The sequence below is a fragment of the Physella acuta genome, unplaced genomic scaffold, assembly GCF_028476545.2.
Source record: "Physella acuta isolate Inbredline_101_S28 unplaced genomic scaffold, ASM2847654v3 ptg000257l, whole genome shotgun sequence".
Taxonomy (NCBI): domain Eukaryota; kingdom Metazoa; phylum Mollusca; class Gastropoda; family Physidae; genus Physella; species Physella acuta.
In genome coordinates, this window is record NW_026731776.1 from 420,001 (window position 1) to 437,608 (window position 17,608).

General features: G+C 40.8%; 1 protein-coding gene across 3 annotated transcripts in view; it reads left to right on the forward strand.

Moving 5' to 3' along the window:
• Positions 1–17,608, forward strand: part of LOC131938758 (5-hydroxytryptamine receptor 4-like) — a 40,129-nt gene that overhangs the window by 9,958 nt on the left and 12,563 nt on the right. Inside the window, exon 1 of one of the 3 annotated variants that reach the window (XM_059296908.1) lies at positions 3,955–4,003. The exons of 1 other annotated variant lie outside the window; for it this stretch is intronic. The gene's annotated coding sequence lies outside the window, so the exon portion shown is untranslated. Of the gene's footprint in view, positions 1–3,954; positions 4,004–14,315; positions 14,378–17,608 lie in introns of those variants that run through there. One more of the 3 variants, XM_059296909.1, reaches the window with a different exon arrangement.

Below are 17,608 nucleotides of genomic sequence, written 5' to 3' on the forward strand. Positions count from 1 at the left end.
GTTGAAAATTAGATTCCTTGCCCTATAAATTCACCGTTAAATTTATTGCCCTTTTAGTTGACATATAAATTATTTGACCAAATAGTTGACAGTGTCATTAGTTGACCAAATAGTTGACAGTGTCATTAGTTGACCAAATAGTTGACAGTGTCATCAGTTGACCAAATAGTTGACAGTGTCATTAGTTGACCAAATAGTTGACAGTGTCATCAGTTGACCAAATAGTTGACAGTGTCATTAGTTGACCAAATAGTTGACAGTGTCATTAGTTGTACCGAAAAGCTTCACTTTGATTCGTTTGTACTGGGTGAGTTATGTGCTTGCCCCCCCTCCTCCTACCGACCTAAGCTCCAAGCTTTGTATTGTCCCCACCACCTCCTACCGACCTAAGCTCCGAGCTTTGTATTGTCCCACCACCTCCTACCGACCTAAGCTCCGAGCTTTGTATTGTCCCACCACCTCCTACCGATATCAGCTCCGAGATTTTTACTAATCCCCCACCCCCCACCCCCACCTCCTACCGACCTAAGCTCCGAGTTTTGTACTTGTTCCCACCCCCACCTCCTACCGACCTAAGCTCCGACCGATATTGTGAGCTCAACCCCGGGTTCCGAGCTAACCCCGACGTCCTGAGATGCCAGACAGACAAGTTTGGCGCCGAGCAACATTCCTGCAGCAAACAAAGATGGATTCCTACTCACCGGAACAAAGAAACAGGCATGAAAATAGGACGTTTAAAAATACCTAGGCAAAATGGTTGTTTGAAATACAAACCTCACATACAGCAAACATTGTGTCACGCTTGCTCGCAAAGTGATTCGACAATACCAGGGTTTATTTTTAGAAACAGCTAGGTGCGCATTCTGCTAGCGCATCATTCTAGAGCGTCTATTAGCTTCAGTCAACTGTGTACAGAAATGTTTCCTAGAAGCGATAGAATATAAATGGGTTTATTTGTAAATTACAAGAAAATTTACTTTTTAAATTAAAAAAGTCGAACGAAGAAAAAGTAAAAACTATTTTACGATGTTATAAATTTAAATTTAAAAACTGAAAATTTCCCGTAAATATTGCTTAACGAGAAAAATGGCCCGTTGAGGAAGGATACAACGGGCGCTAAGTTGATAGTGCTGTCTATTTTCTCGGTACTTTAATTTATTCAAAATATAGTCATAGGCATATCCCTAAAACATGCACCTAATCTCATTCATGACAAAAGTCGCATTAAGAGTTTCTTTCAGGCAACTCTACTTGGGAGAAGGGGGCTTCCCCCCCCCCCCCCCCCCCACACACACTCCAAAACATGTCTACCGTCCCATTCAACGAAATATAATTATATACTTTTTCCAGTGTCCGCCCCCTCCCAGAAAATTCTACCCCCGCCCCCGAAAATTTCAAGTACCCCCCACCCCTCTCCGGGGAGGAAAAAGTCTGAAAGAAACACTGGTCGCATTTGTAAATCATACAAACTAAAGGAAGAATCTGGGCGGGGCTTCGCCCCTACCGGAAGAGATGCTTGAAAAAAAACTGCACGCTAAACACTTTTTAGATTAGAAAGTTCCCCCATCCGGGGAGGAAAAAGTCTGAAAGAAACACTGGTGTCGCGCTTAGCCACTACCTGAAGAATTGCATTAAAGAAATTGCAAGAAAACCACTTTTTAGATTAGACACATTAATTAGGCGGTAATTTTATTATAGAGTATCGATGAAGAAATTTCTTTTGAGTTGGGGAGGGGGGGGGGGGGCTCAGACGTTCTTACGCGTGGGTGGGGCTTCGCCCCTACCCGAAGAATTGTATGAAAGAAACTCTTCACGCAAACGACTTAGATTAGACAAAATTGCCTTTTTATTCAATGTTTACTCGAGAATCAATGACGTCATATTACTGTGTGCACTCTCCGGCTTGATATTATTTTCTACTATATGACGTCATATTTCGTTTTCGTTTCACTGTGTTTTCTCTAGAGCGTTCTTGTCAGATAGATAGATAGACAGACAGCGAAACAATTAGTATTAATTACAACAAATAGCAACAAACGGACGGGCTTAAAAATGTAATAAAGTAAAGTTTAGTTCCATTTTCAAACCTGACGGTCCATAGGGAAAGTGAAGTAGAGTTCACTTGTTTCTGTGACCTCGGCATAGTCTACTGACTAAACCCGGATTCGACCTCGAGCCTCACGGGTTAGCAGTCCAGCTCTCTACCGCTAGACCACGCCGTCCACAGAACTCTTAATATGCTCTATTCAAATTCTTAACATATTCATTTTCTAGATTTTATTTTTAAATATTTTTAACTCCGAAAACGAAACTGAGAAAACTGTTAACGTCCCTGTCAACATAGAAAAATATCCAGCTTAGTCTGGTAGTTAGATGCCATTAGCGGCACCAAATACAATGGATACTTTTATATGGGATAATGTCCGTTAAAGTCCGTTAAAGTCCGTTAAAGTACGGAGCCTGTGATGTTAAAAAATCATCAAATATTCAGCGGAAGGTTCGAGATCACTTGATGAAAGCACATTGAGAAAATAAAAGCAATCAACTGGGTTAGCAAACAATGTCAACATCGTCAAACAAACACGACGTGAAAATTGTTTTAGCGGCCATTGTTCTAGGCTGAGACTTGACTCGGGATCTTAAGCACGGGAAAACCTGGGAGGTGAAGAATGGTGTCTGGTGTTTTTGTCTGGTGTGTGTGGGTGTCTGGTGTTTTGTCTGATGTGGGTGTCTGGGTGTCTGGTGTTTTATCTGATGTGGGTGTCTGGGTGTCTGGTGTTTTATCTGATGTGGGTGTGTGGGTGTCTGGTGTTTTGTCTGGGTGTCTGGGTGTCTGGTGTTTTGTCTGGGTGTGTGGGTGTCTGGTGTTTTGTCTGGGTGTGTGGGTGTCTGGTGTTTTGTCTGGGTGTCTGGGTGTCTGGTGTTTTGTCTGGGTGTCTGGGTGTCTGGTGTTTTGTCTGGGTGTCTGGGTGTCTGGTGTTTTGTCTGGGTGTCTGGGTATCTGGTGTTTTGTCTGGGTGTCTGGTGTTTTGTCTGATGTGGGTGTGTGGGTGTCTGGTGTTTTGTCTGATGTGGGTGTCTGGTGTTTTGTCTGGGTGTCTGGTGTTTTGTCTGGGTGTCTGGGTGTCTGGTGTTTTGTCTGGGTGTCTGGGTGTCTGGTGTTTTGTCTGGGTGTCTGGTGTTTTGTCTGGGTGTCTGGTGTTTTATCTGATGTGGGTGTCTGGGTGTCTGGTGTTTTATCTGATGTGGGTGTGTGGGTGTCTGGTGTTTTGTCTGATGTGGGTGTCTGGTGTTTTGTCTGGGTGTCTGGGTGTCTGGTGTTTTGTCTGATGTGGATGTGTGGGTGTCTGGTGTTTTGTCTGATGTGGGTGTCTGGTGTTTTGTCTGATGTGGATGTGTGGGTGTCTGGTGTTTTGTCTGATGTGGGTGTCTGGTGTTTTGTCTGGGTGTCTGGGTGTCTGGTGTTTTGTCTGATGTGGGTGTCTGGTGTTTTGTCTGATGTGGATGTGTGGGTGTCTGGTGTTTTGTCTGATGTGGGTGTGTGGGTGTCTGGTGTTTTGTCTTGAGCTCTATCAGTAGGAGCATGTAGCCACAGCTAGCAGTAGGACCATGTAGCCACAGCTAGCAGTAGGACCATGTAGCCACAGCTAGCAGTAGGACCATGTAGCCACAGCTAGCAGTAGGACCATGTAGCCACAAATTGAGCGGACCACCGTGTACACAATTTCCCCGCGTCGGTCTGCAGGTCACGTGGTAAGTCGGGTGCCAGAGGTCATGCCAGACTTAACCTCTGGCGCTAATGAAGCGTGAAATGACTGGGCTCCCGCCGGTTCATCGATTCATTGACTCGTGTCCCGCGTGGGTCTTGTGTCGACGTTCAGTCTTCCAGTTGACATGTTCTTTCGGATCTTAATGTTCTAGAACTTTGGAATAATTCATTGAACTGTCGAAGAACTGTCACAAAACTGTCACAACTTGTGACAGAAACTGTCACAGCACACCGGTATGTATGCATTCAAATGGTGATATTGTCCGGGTGGTTTCTCTTTGACTGTCTAGTGTTCAGGATAGACGCTGCTACTAGACCAGAGGTTCTCAACCTTTTTGGAGGTACCGAACCCTACCTGTTGCATACTCGCATTTACCGTACCCTTGTTAATAGTTTTATCGTCCGCACTAACAAAATCCGATCGCGACTCATTGAGTGGGTGGGTGTCGAACCCCGCCGAACCCCGCCGAACCCCTGAGGTTCGATCGAGCCCAGGTTAAGAACCACTGGATAGATGTAGCTTTATTTATAGAAGTTTTATTTGTAGAAGTTTTATTTATAGAAGTTTTATTTGTAGAACCTGTGGTTTTTTTTCTAAAAATCTAGCCAATTATTGCTGGACAAAAGGTAGCCAATCATGGACAGAGGTTTAGCTAGAAGATCTTGTAACGTCTGACCCTTAATGAAATTACGGAAAGCAAATGGATTTTCCTGAGCTTTGTGAGCATCATCATCTATTTTTAATTAGTGTGTGGGGTCTAAATTGTTTCATGTTGTGTGTGTGGGGGGGTCTAAATTGTTTCATGTTGTGTGTGTGGGGGGGGTCTAAATTGTTTCATGTTGTGTGTGTGGGGGGGTCTAAATTGTTTCATGTTGTGTGTGTGGGGGGTCTAAATTGTTTCATGTTGTGTGGGGGTGTAAATTGTTTAATAAGTGTGTGGGGGTCTAAATTGTTTCATGTTGTGTGGGGGTCTAAATTGTTTCATGTTGTGTGGGGGTCTAAATTGGTTCTTGTTGTGTTGATTTTACTGGAGGAAAGTGAATGATACGGTTGGTTATGTCGCTGACGTCAACAGCTGTATTTTCTTGGGTAAGGGACATAACTTCTCTGTTGGCTAAGGGAGACAACTTCTCTGTTGGCTAAATGATGTAACTTCTCAGTTGGCTAAATGAGGTAACTTCTCACTTGGCTAAGGGAGGTAACTTCTCAGTTGGCTAAGGTAGACAACTTCTCAGTTGGCTAAGTGAGGTAACTTCTCAGTTGGCTAAGGTAGACAACTTCTCAGTTGGTTATGGGAGACAACTTCTCAGTTGACTAAGGGGGGTAATTTCTCAGTTGGCTAAGGGAGACAACTTCTCAGTTGGCTAAGGGAGACAATTTTACCGGCGAGCATGGTCATGACATTCTAACATCTTCATATCACGCCTTTTCCACCACCGTTTTGATGTATCCACCAACCAAATGTCCCCGACAAAATATCTCAGACGAAATACCTCACGACAAATATGCCTACCTACAGTTTTTAAAAAGGTATTTATTGATCACTAACATTATTTACACTTCCTTGACCTTCGTGTGTCACAGTGTCCTTGACCATCGTGTGTCACAGTGTCCTTGACCATCGTGTGTCACAGTGTCCTTGACCATCGTGTGTCCCAGTGTCCTTGACCATCGTGTGTCACAGTGTCCTTGACCATCGTGTGTCCCAGTGTCCTTGACCATCGTGTGTCCCAGTGTCCTTGACCATCGTGTGTCCCAGTGTCCTTGACCATCGTGTGTCCCAGTGTCCTTGACCATCGTGTGTCCCAGTGTCCTTGACCATCGTGTGTCCCAGTGTCCTTGACCATTGTGTGTCACAGTGTCCTTGACCATTGTGTGTCCCAGTGTCCTTGACCGTCGTATAACTCAGTATCCTTGACCCCCCATATGTATCTCATTGTTTCATCAAGGTGATCTTTGTGTCGTCACTACATGTTTCTGTAGCTGTCTTATCTGACGTCACTACATGTTTCTGTAGCTGTCTTATCTGACGTCACATCATGTTTCTGTAGCTGTCTTATCTGACGTCACTACATGTTTCTGTATCTGTCTTATCTGACGTCACTACATGTTTCTGTAGCTGTCTTATCTGACGTCACTACATGTTTCTGTAGCTGTCTTATCTGACGTCACTACATGTTTCTGTATCTGTCTTATCTGACGTCACTACATGTTTCTGTAGCTGTCTTATCTGACGTCACTACATGTTTCTGTAGCTGTCTTATCTGACGTCACTACATGTTTCTGTAGCTGTCTTATCTGACGTCACTACATGTTTCTGTAGCTGTCTTATCTGACGTCACTACATGTTTCTGTAGCTGTTTTATCTGACGTCACTACATGTTTCTGTATCTGTCTTATCTGACGTCACTACATGTTTCTGTAGCTGTCTTATCTGACGTCACTACATGTTTCTGTAGCTGTCTTATCTGACGTCACTACATGTTTCTGTAGCTGTCTTATCTGACGTCACTACATGTTTCTGTAGCTGTCTTATCTGACGTCACTACATGTTTCTGTAGCTGTCTTATCTGACGTCACTACATGTTTCTGTAGCTGTCTTATCTGACGTCACTACATGTTTCTGTAGCTGTCTTATCTGACGTCACTACATGTTTCTGTAGCTGTCTTATCTGACGTCACTACATGTTTCTGTAGCTGTCTTATCTGACGTCACTACATGTTTCTGTAGCTGTCTTATCTGACGTCACTACATGTTTCTGTAGCTGTCTTATCTGACGTCACTACATGTTTCTGTAGCTGTCTTATCTGACGTCACTACATGTTTCTGTAGTTGTCTTATCTGACGTCACTACATGTTTCTGTAGCTGCCTTATCTACCTGATGTCCCTGAATCACATTAACAATCTACTCTACAATCTTCACATGTAGTTAGGTATATATTTTGTTTTTGTTGAATATTATAATCGGCTCTCTAGAGAATGAGGTGGTAACTACCATGGGGGAGGGGGGGGGGCTGTATCGACATGACGATAAGTTAATCTTGCGGGTCACAGGCAGGGGCTAATATCCTTGGCCGATAAAACCATACCGTGGTGATAAATGTGTCGGAAGCTGCGACCCTCCGTGTAGTAAAAGCTGCAACAATGTGCGTAAAACAGAGTGGAGTTTTTCATTGCTTCACGTATCCGCTGTAAGGGAACTAACTCCTGAAAATATGGCTCGTTTCTAAACTGTGTAAACAATCCAGCTGCTCCGTACTACAGCTGCTGACAATGCTATAATTAGAACTGAGTTTGTCCAATCATTTTCCTCCTCTGTATTTTACCCACCTCATATCGAGAGATGCGCTTGTCAAAACTTCCTGTGTGGACACCGCTCAAATATTCATTCACCGAGTGCCCAGTTTTTAGGCTGGCCTGAAAATGCCCACTCCTGTTCTTGTGCCAACATTTCCTGCCATGCCTGAATGCTGTTTCTCCACGGAAAAGGTTAAGCCCTATGTTTACCATCTATTTTTGCCCTCCCTTAAGTTCGGAAAGAAAACGTAAAATGCCCCCAGCTCTCACGAGGAATCGATTGGCTTGTACGTGGATCTCGGAGACATTTGAAAACTTGGGCAGGGGGATGCTTCCATTAAAATGGTTGGCATGTTGGGTTGGCAGGGGGATGCTTCCATTAAAATGGTTGGCATGTTGGGTTGGCAGGGTAATGGTTCCATTAAAATGGTTGGCATGTTGGGTTGGCAGGGTAATGGTTCCATTAAAATGGTTGGCATGTTGGGTTGGCAGGGTAATGCTTCCATTAAAATGGTTGGCATGTTGGGTTGGCAGGGGGATGCTTCCATTAAAATGGTTGGCATGTTGGGTTGGCAGGGTAATGGTTCCATTAAAATGGTTGGCATGTTGGGTTGGCAGGGTAATGCTTCCATTAAAATGGTTGGCATGTGTTGGGTTGGCAGGGTAATGCTTCCATTAAAATGGTTGGCATGTTGGGTTGGCAGGGTAATGCTTCCATTAAAATGGTTGGCATGTTGGGTTGGCAGGGTAATGCTTCCATTAAAATGGTTGGCATGTGTTGGGTTGGCAGGGTAATGCTTCCATTAAAATGGTTGGCATGTTGGGTTGGCAGGGTAATGTTTCCATTAAAATGGTTGGCATGTTGGGTTGGCAGGGTAATGCTTCCATTAAAATGGTTGGCATGTGTTGGGTTGGCAGGGTAATGCTTCCATTAAAATGGTTGGCATGTTGGGTTGGCAGGGTAATGCTTCCATTAAAATGGTTGGCATGTGTTGGGTTGGCAGGGTAATGCTTCCATTAAAATGGTTGGCATGTGTTGGGTTGGCAGGGTAATGCTTCCATTAAAATGGTTGGCATGTTGGGTTGGCAGGGTAATGCTTCCATTAAAATGGTTGGCATGTGTTGGGTTGGCAGGGTAATGCTTCCATTAAAATGGTTGGCATGTTCTGGGTTGGCAGGGTAAAAAATGGTTGGCATGTTGGGTTGGCAGGGTAATGCTTCCATTAAAATGGTTGGCATGTGTTGGGTTGGCAGGGTAATGCTTCCATTAAAATGGTTGGCATGTGCTGGGTTGGCAGGGTAAAAAATGGTTGGCATGTTGGGTTGGCAGGGTAATGCTTCCATTAAAATGGTTGGCATGTGTTGGGTTGGCAGGGTAATGCTTCCATTAAAATGGTTGGCATGTTGGGTTGGCAGGGGTGATGTTTCCATTAAAATGGTTGGCAACTATTGGGTTGGCAGGGTTGTCTCCTGGCTTGATTTCTTCCAGTTTGCGACACATTATGTCGGGTAGTTTTAGAGAAAATGGTACTGTGGCACGGAATTTGTAGAGAGACTACGCTAATGGCAGCACTTTTTGAGAATTACGAGAATCTAGCTGTTGATTCTTTGTTCTAGGACAATACCCCAACTACGTCACGGTCATTACCCCCTGTCATTACCACCCCACCCCAAACTTAATTCATCCCCTTGTAAATTCCCTCTCCCCTCGTCCTGCTCCCCACATTTTATATTCTATCCCTGTTGACAGTTACCACTGCTCCCCCCCCCACCCCACCACCCGACCTCACCTCCCCCTATATTCCCACACACGTACGTCCAATGTTGAACCAAGAGTTGAAGTTTTGTTTGACCACAAGAGTCGACCAGCGACGTTTTCAGTTGGTCGCTCATCTGGTGCTAGCAGGGTCGTGTCAGACCAAAAGTCCTTGGAACACCGGTCCATGTATAGACAAGACGAGCTAGCGCTGGGAAAAAACGAACTTGGTTTTGTCGCTTCTTAATTCTACTTGACATATTTTTTAAATAGACGTAAAATGTTTGTGTGTGTATGTGTGTGTGTGTGTGTGTGATGTATGTGCTCGCGCATCTCTGCTGCGCATCTGTACTGCCACTGCGATCGATTGTCGAAGTACATTTTGTTTCGATCTCTGACGGTCTGTAGGCAGGTGAAGTAGTGTGCGATCTCTGACGGTCTGTAGGCAGGTGAAGTAGTGTGCGATCTCTGACGGTCTGTAGGCAGGTGAAGTAGTGTGCGATCTCTGACGGTCTGTAGGCAGGTGAAGTAGTTGTTTCGATCTCTGACGGTCTGTAGGCAGGTGAAGTAGTGTGCGATCTCTGACGGTCTGTAGGCAGGTGAAGTAGTGTGCGATCTCTGACGGTCTGTAGGCAGGTGAAGTAGGCTTGTTGTTTCGATCCCTGACGGTCTGTAGGCAGGTGAAGTAGTGTGCGATCTCTGACGGTCTGTAGGCAGGTGAAGAAGTGTGCGATCTCTGACGGTCTGTAGGCAGGTGAAGTAGTGTGCGATCTCTGACGGTCTGTAGGCAGGTGAAGTAGTTGTTTCGATCTCTGACGGTCTGTAGGCAGGTGAAGTAGTTTTTTCGATCTCTGACGGTCTGTAGGCAGGTGAAGTAGTTTTTTCGATCTCTGACGGTCTGTAGGCAGGTGAAGTAGTTGTTTCGATCTCTGACGGTCTGTAGGCAGGTGAAGTAGTGGGACGGAGCGTCGTCAAATCTTCCAAGACCTTCAAACTCTGGGCTGTGACAAACTTCTAATCGATAAAAGTTGGGCCAAAACCAAACAAAAACAGGTTAATTACTTTGTATAGGACGGTCCCTAGTGTACAATTATTGCAAACACCGCATGTCTAAGTTTACGCGCTTTGGAACCTATTTGTGAATTACCTGGAGATATGGGAACGTTTTGGGTAACAGCTGTGTCGCCGGTCTGTCTCCCACCTCAGTCATGTCGCCAGCGGTCTTGTTGTGCGGCTTGTTCTCTGCTGTCTCGCCTCACTGGCTATTGATTGTTGTCTGTGTCACGGTCTGGTGCTGGCACCCACCTGACAAAATGGCCGCCTGTTGATGACACCCACCTGACACCCACCTGACAAAATGGCCGCCTGTTGCTGACACCCACCTGACAAATCGACACAGCACACGTGACTGATTCAGGGCGTGGCCACATTGCCCAATCTGGAACCAGTCACGCGCTGTCGACGGTTATAAAATGAGGACACGCTTGATTAGCTGCGTAGATATTCTAGCGGGGCTTGACTTGACCCCGGGGTCAGTCACTTCAGTTGTTTACATAAGGGGGGGGGCGTCACTTCATTAGTTTACACAAAGGGGCGTCACTTGACCCTGGAGTCAGTAACTAAATTAGTTTACATAAGGGGGGGGGGGCGTCACTTCATTAGTTCACATAAGGGGGGGGGGGCGTCACTTCATTAGTTTACACAAAGGGGCGTCACTTGAGTAGTTTACAGTACTTTACAGTGTGGGACGGCGTTTACAAACCAATATTAAACCAACACAGGCTAACCGGAGTTCTAGAGTTTATTTCAGGAAAAACGTCAACTGTCGTCTCCCCGTCCCCCGCCCCCCCCCCCCCCCCAATGAAATATAATTTATATAGAAAATATATTTTTTTTACCAGTGTCCGCCCACCGGAAATTTTAGTCCGCCCACCGGAAATTTTAAGTGCCGACCCATACCCCCCCCCCCACCCCCATTTGGAGAAAAAAGTCTGGAAGAACCACTGAAGCCAACAAACATCAAATCATTAACTGCGTGTAGGCTATTTAATATTTTTCACCCAGTTTTTACATGCTCGTGTTCGGATTGTAAGATAATTGAAACAAATAATTTAATTAATTGTACAATAATTGAAACAAATAATTTAATTAATTGTACAATAATTGAAACAAATAATTTAATTAATTGTACAATAATTGAAACAAATAATTTAATTAATTGTAAAATAATTGAAACAAATAATTTAATTAATTGTACAATAATTGAAACAAATAATTTAATTAATTGTACAATAATTGAAACAAATAATTTAATTAATTGTACAATAATTGAAACAAATAATTTAATTAATTGTAAAATAATTGAAACAAATAATTTAATTAATTGTAAAATAATTGAAACAAATAATTTAATTAATTGTAAAATAATTGAAACAAATAATTTAATTAATTGTAAAATATTTGAAACAAATAATTTAATTAATTGTAAAATATTTGAAACAAATAATTTAATTAATTGTAAAATATTTGAAACAAATAATTTAATTAATTGTAAAATATTTGAAACAAATAATTTAATGAATTGTAAAATAATTGAAACAAATAATTTAATTAATTGTAAAATAATTGAAACAAATAATTTAATTAATTGTAAAATATTTGAAACAAATAATTTAATTAATTGTAAAATATTTGAAACAAATAATTTAATTAATTGTAAAATATTTGAAACAAATAATTTAATGAATTGTAAAATAATTGAAACAAATAATTTAATGAATTGTAAAATAATTGAAACAAATAATTTAATTAATTGTAAGATAATTGAAACAAATAATTTAATTAATTTTCATCTTTCTGACCACTCACACCCATTGTTTCTTCCTGACTTTTTTCTTCGGGGGGGGGGGGGGGCACTTGAAATTTTTCGGGGGGGGGGGGGGGGGCATTGTTAAAAGTATATATTTTCTATATAAATTCCCGAAGAGATGCCTGGAAGAAACTCTGCTCACATCCGTGTGTGTGAGTTATTTTCAGGTATTTCTTCGTGTAACACACCTATATCCCTCGAAAAGGAAAATTTAAGTGTGCAGCCCCCCCCCCCTTTTTTTTTTCTTTCCCTACCCCCCCCCCCCCCCGAAATATTGTCTCAAAGAAAAACTGTGTGTATCCAGTCGTGTGACCTTCGGTCAAAACGTGTATGTGTATGTGTGTGTGTGTGTGTTATTGCGTGTGTGAGTGCGTGCGTGCATGTAAGTGTACGTGCGCTAACCTAGATGTGTATTCACAAGATACAAAAGTTCCAGCTGCTTTATTGATCAAATGTCTGAAAACATTTCCAGCCTGTTGTTTCATCACAGTCGAGTGACATATTGGTCTCACTCACTTGTGGGACACCTCATCACTCTCAACCACTTACACACACACACACACACATATATATATATATATATATATATATATATATATATATATATATATGTATGTATGTATGTAGGAGGCCTATATATGTATATATATATATATATATATATATATATATATATATATATATATATATATATATATATATATATATATATATATATATATATGGTGATACCTCTCGAGATACCAGTTTAATTCGCTCCTAAGAAATGTTCGTATCTCAAAGCAATTTTCTCCATTTAAATTAATTACAATGTCATTAAGCCGTTCCAGTCCCCAAAATGCCACCTCATTGTGTTTTTTTTATATCAAAAGTGTATTTATATATGACAGATATTTTAAACAACGTACTAAGGGATAATGCCAAGAAATAAACTTGTCTGTATGTGTATGTGTATATGGGTGTATGTGTATATGTGTGTAAATATATCATTTAGGGCGCACCACTTGACTTAAGAGTTAATGTAGATCTATAGATTTTCTTAGATCGATAAAATGTTCAATGATTTGGACGATGCGATTATTTTTATTCCTCATGAATTATTCATTGTACCGACAGGCTATTTTTAGATTTATTTTTTTAATTGCGGCGTCCGTTAGCTGAATACATATGTCGGTGGACCCTTACACACACACATACATTCACAAACACACACACATACACATACGCTCACATACACACATACACATACATTCACACTCAAATCTAAGCGAAGATATTTACACACTCAAATATATGGCAAGACTACTTAAATGCTACCCGTCTAGTTAAAGAACAATCATTTACTTTGAGGTTATGGGGATGGTTGGCTGTACACAGTCTCCTTCTTCAGCTGGTTACATATGGTTGTTACATATGGTTGTTACATTTGGTTGGTTACATATGGTTGGTTACATATGGTTGTTACATATGGTTGTTACATATGGTTGGTTACATATGGCTGGTTACATATAGTTTTTACATATGCTTGTTACATATGGTTGTAACATATGGTTGTTACATATGGTTGTTACATATGGTTGGTTACATGTGGTTGTTACATATGGTTGTAACATATGGTTGTTACATATAGTTGTTACATATAGTTGTTACATATGGTTGTTACATATGGTTGGTTACATATGGTTGGTTACATATGGTTACATATGGTTGTTACATATGGTTGTTACATATAGTTGTTACATATGGTTACATATGGTTGTTACATATGGTTGTTACATATGGTTGTTATATATGATGTTACATATGGTTGTTACATATGGTTGTTACATATGGTTGTTACATATGGTTGTTACATATGGTTGATACATATGGTTGTTACATATGATTGTTACATATGGTTGATACATATGGTTGTTACATATGGTTACATATGGTTGTTACATATGGTTGTTACATATGGTTGTTACATATGGTTGTTACATATGGTTGATACATATGGTTGTTACATATGATTGTTACATATGGTTGATACATATGGTTGTTACATATGGTTACATATGGTTGTTACATATGGTTGTTACATATGGTTGTTACATATGATTGTTACATATGGTTGATACATATGGTTGTTACATATGGTTACATATGGTTGTTACATATGGTTGTTACATATGGTTGTTATATATGATGTTACATATGGTTGTTACATATGGTTGTTACATATGGTTGTTACATATGGTTGTAACATATGGTTGACACGCCGGTTATCAACACGATCTAGAAACATATTGAGATCTCAAGTCACGTGACCCGTGTATCAAACAAATGGCTGCTTACACACTTGTATTCCAATCTCTATTATCTTCCTTATCTTCACCAAAGTCTATTCTCACCCCCCCCCTCCCCCTCCCTGTCAACATATTTCCTACCAGGCTAGACTACCGACGATTTTAATTAAAGCCCCATAAGGCCGCCAACAAGAATACAATCGGCCTGTCAGAAACTGAAGCAATATTCTCCCTTTCTTCCGAGTTTTTTCCTTTTGTTGTGTGCCAGCTGTTGGCACGGCCATCTTAAGACAGTCGCACGTCCAACTTAAGACAGTCGCACGGACAGCTTAAGACAGTCGCACGGCCAGCTTAAGACAGTCGCACGGCCACTAGATCAGGCGAGAAGGTTTGGGGTACGTAATTTTACTTGGTAGTTTTGTAGGGGTCAACGTGGACGTCAGTCTGACATACAACAGCAGGACACAATAGGAGGCCTTGATCCCTTGTTGGTCTGTCATTTATGGCGTCAGTCTGACAGTCTGACACAATAGGAGGCCTTGTTGGTCTGCCATTATGGCGTCAGTCTGACAGTCTGACACAATAGGAGGCCTTGTTGGTCTGCCATTATGGCGTCAGTCTGACAGTCTGACACAATAGGAGGCCTTGATCCCTTGTTGGTCTGTCATTTATGGCGTCAGTCTGACAGTCTGACACAATAGGAGGCCTTGTTGGTCTGTCATTATGGCGTCAGTCTGACAGTCTGACAAACGTACACAATAGGAGGTCTTGGTCCCCTGTGTATCTGCTATTATATTATGCTCGGCACGTTTAGTAACACTTTTCGTTTAGTAAATTTTATTAAATACTTTATTTCTGGGAGTATACTCTCATATATATATATATATATATATATATATATATATATATATATATATATATATATATATATATATATATATATATATATATATATATATATATATATATATATATATATATATATATATATGTTCGTGTTTGTGTGTTTGTGTGTGTGTTTGTGTTTGTGTGAAAAATGTATCATGTATTAAGGAAATTACCTTTAGAACAGTCTCAATGCTCAATGGAAACCAAATCAACTGACCGTGGTGTTGGGAAAGGTGGGGGACGGGGGGACGGGGGGGGGGGGGGAACACAACGACTCAGTCTAGCTTTCAAATTTTCTAACGTCGCATGCAGTAGCAAATATCTCTGTGTCTTCCCTATCTATGATACGCGTATCTGTGCAGAAAGCCAGTGAAGTTCTATTGTGATAGTTGGCCTTGGGTGATTTGGTGACATTTTCTTCTGGTGCTGATGTCCTCACGAGACCACGAGCTTTACATCTCAATCTTGTTGTCAGAGGTCAGCTTTGCTTGTGTAAACATTGCTTCGTGTTCAATGATTCCCTCTCCCCTGAGTACTCCCACCCCATCGTATAAACCCTGCCTTTTATAAACCCTGCCTTTTATAAACCCTGCCTTATATAAACCCTACCTTTTAAACCCATCCTTATATAAACCCCGCCTTATATAAACCCTGCCTTATATAAACCCTGCCATATATAAACCCTGTCACATATAAACCCTGTCTTATATAAACCCTGCCTTATATAAACCCTGCCTTATATAAACCCTACCTTATATAAACCCTGCCTTATATAAACCCTACCTTAAGTAGCCTAACCCATCGTATAAACTTAAACCCTGCCTTATATAAACCCTGCCTTATATAAACCCTGTCTTATATAAACCCTGCCTTTATATAAACCCTCCCATGAGTAATCCACTCATCACGTGTTAGCTAGTGCCCAATCTAGGGGTATCTCTCTAACCATTGCCTCGTGTATCATTCAATGTATAACTGCGGTGTATCATTCAATGTATAACTGCGGTGTATCATTCAATGTATAACTGCGGTGTATCATTCAATGTATAACTGCGGTGTATCATTCAATGTATAACTGCGGTGTATCATTCAATGTATAACTGCGGTGTATCATTCAATGTATAACTGCGGTGTATCATTCAATGTATAACTGCGGTGTATCATTCAATGTATAACTGCGGTGTATCATTCAATGTATAACTGCGGTGTATCATTCAATGTATAACTGCGGTGTATCATTCAATGTATAACTGCGGTGTATCATTCAATGTATAACTGCGGTGTATCATTCAATGTATAACTGCGGTGTATCATTCAATGTAAAACTGCGGGGTTTATACGTGGGAGGGGTGGGGGCGGGGGCCGTCTGGGTCAGTCAACCAAACAAACTTCGATCAGTTAAGTCATGAGTGACCCGCGGATTAACTGTACATGATTACACAGATGTAATTAAATATCCAGAGATCGTAATGGTGTATTGATGTATTGTAGTTTTGTTGTATGGATTTATGGATTCTGTGTTATTGTCAACTGTGCTACACGTACGAGCTTAATGCGAGCCCTACCTAAAAACATTGTGTCTACATTCTCAATATGAATGAAACATAGTGTCTACATTCTCAGTGTGAACTAAACATTCTCAATATGAACTATACATTGTGTCTACATTCTCAATACGAACCAAACATTGTGTCTACATACTCAATATGAACTAAACATTGTGTCTACATTCTCAATATGAACTAAACATTGTGTCTACATACTCAATATGAACTAAACATTGTGTCTACATTCTCAATATGAACTAAACATTGTGTCTACATTCTCAATATGAACTAAACATTGTGTCTACATTCTCAATATGAACTAAACATTGTGTCTACATTCTCAATATGAACCAAACATTGTGTCTACATACTCAATATGAACTAAACATTGTGTCTACATTCTCAATATGAACCAAACATTGTGTCTACATACTCAATATGAACTAAACATTGTGTCTACATTCTCAATATGAACTAAACATTGTGTCTACATTCTCAATATGAACTAAACATTGTGTCTACATTCTCAATATGAACCAAACATTGTGTCTACATACTCAATATGAACTAAACATTGTGTCTACATTCTCAGTGTGAGCACGCCGTCCCACACTTTAACTATAGCAATAAACTCCAAACTATAGCATACAACTCCAAACTATAGCATACAACTCCAAACTATAGCATACAACTCCAAACTATAGCATACAACTCCAAACTATAGCATACAACTCCAAACTATAGCATACAACTCCAAACTATAGCATACAACTTCAAACTATAGCATACAACTCCAAACTATAGCATACAACTCCAAACTATAGCATACAACTCCAAACTATAGCATACAACTCAAAACTATAGCATACAACTCCAAACTATAGCATACAACTCCAAACTATAGCATACAACTCCAAATTATAGCATACAACTCCAAACTATAGCATACAACTCCAAACTATAGCATACAACTCCAAACTATAGCATACAACTCAAAACTATAGCATACAACTCCAAACTATAGCATACAACTCCAAACTATAGCATACAACTCCAAACTATAGCATACAACTCCAAACTATAGCATACAACTCCAAACTATAGCATACAACTCCAAACTATAGCATACAACTCAAAACTATAGCATACAACTCAAAACTATAGCATACAACTCAAAACTATAGCATACAA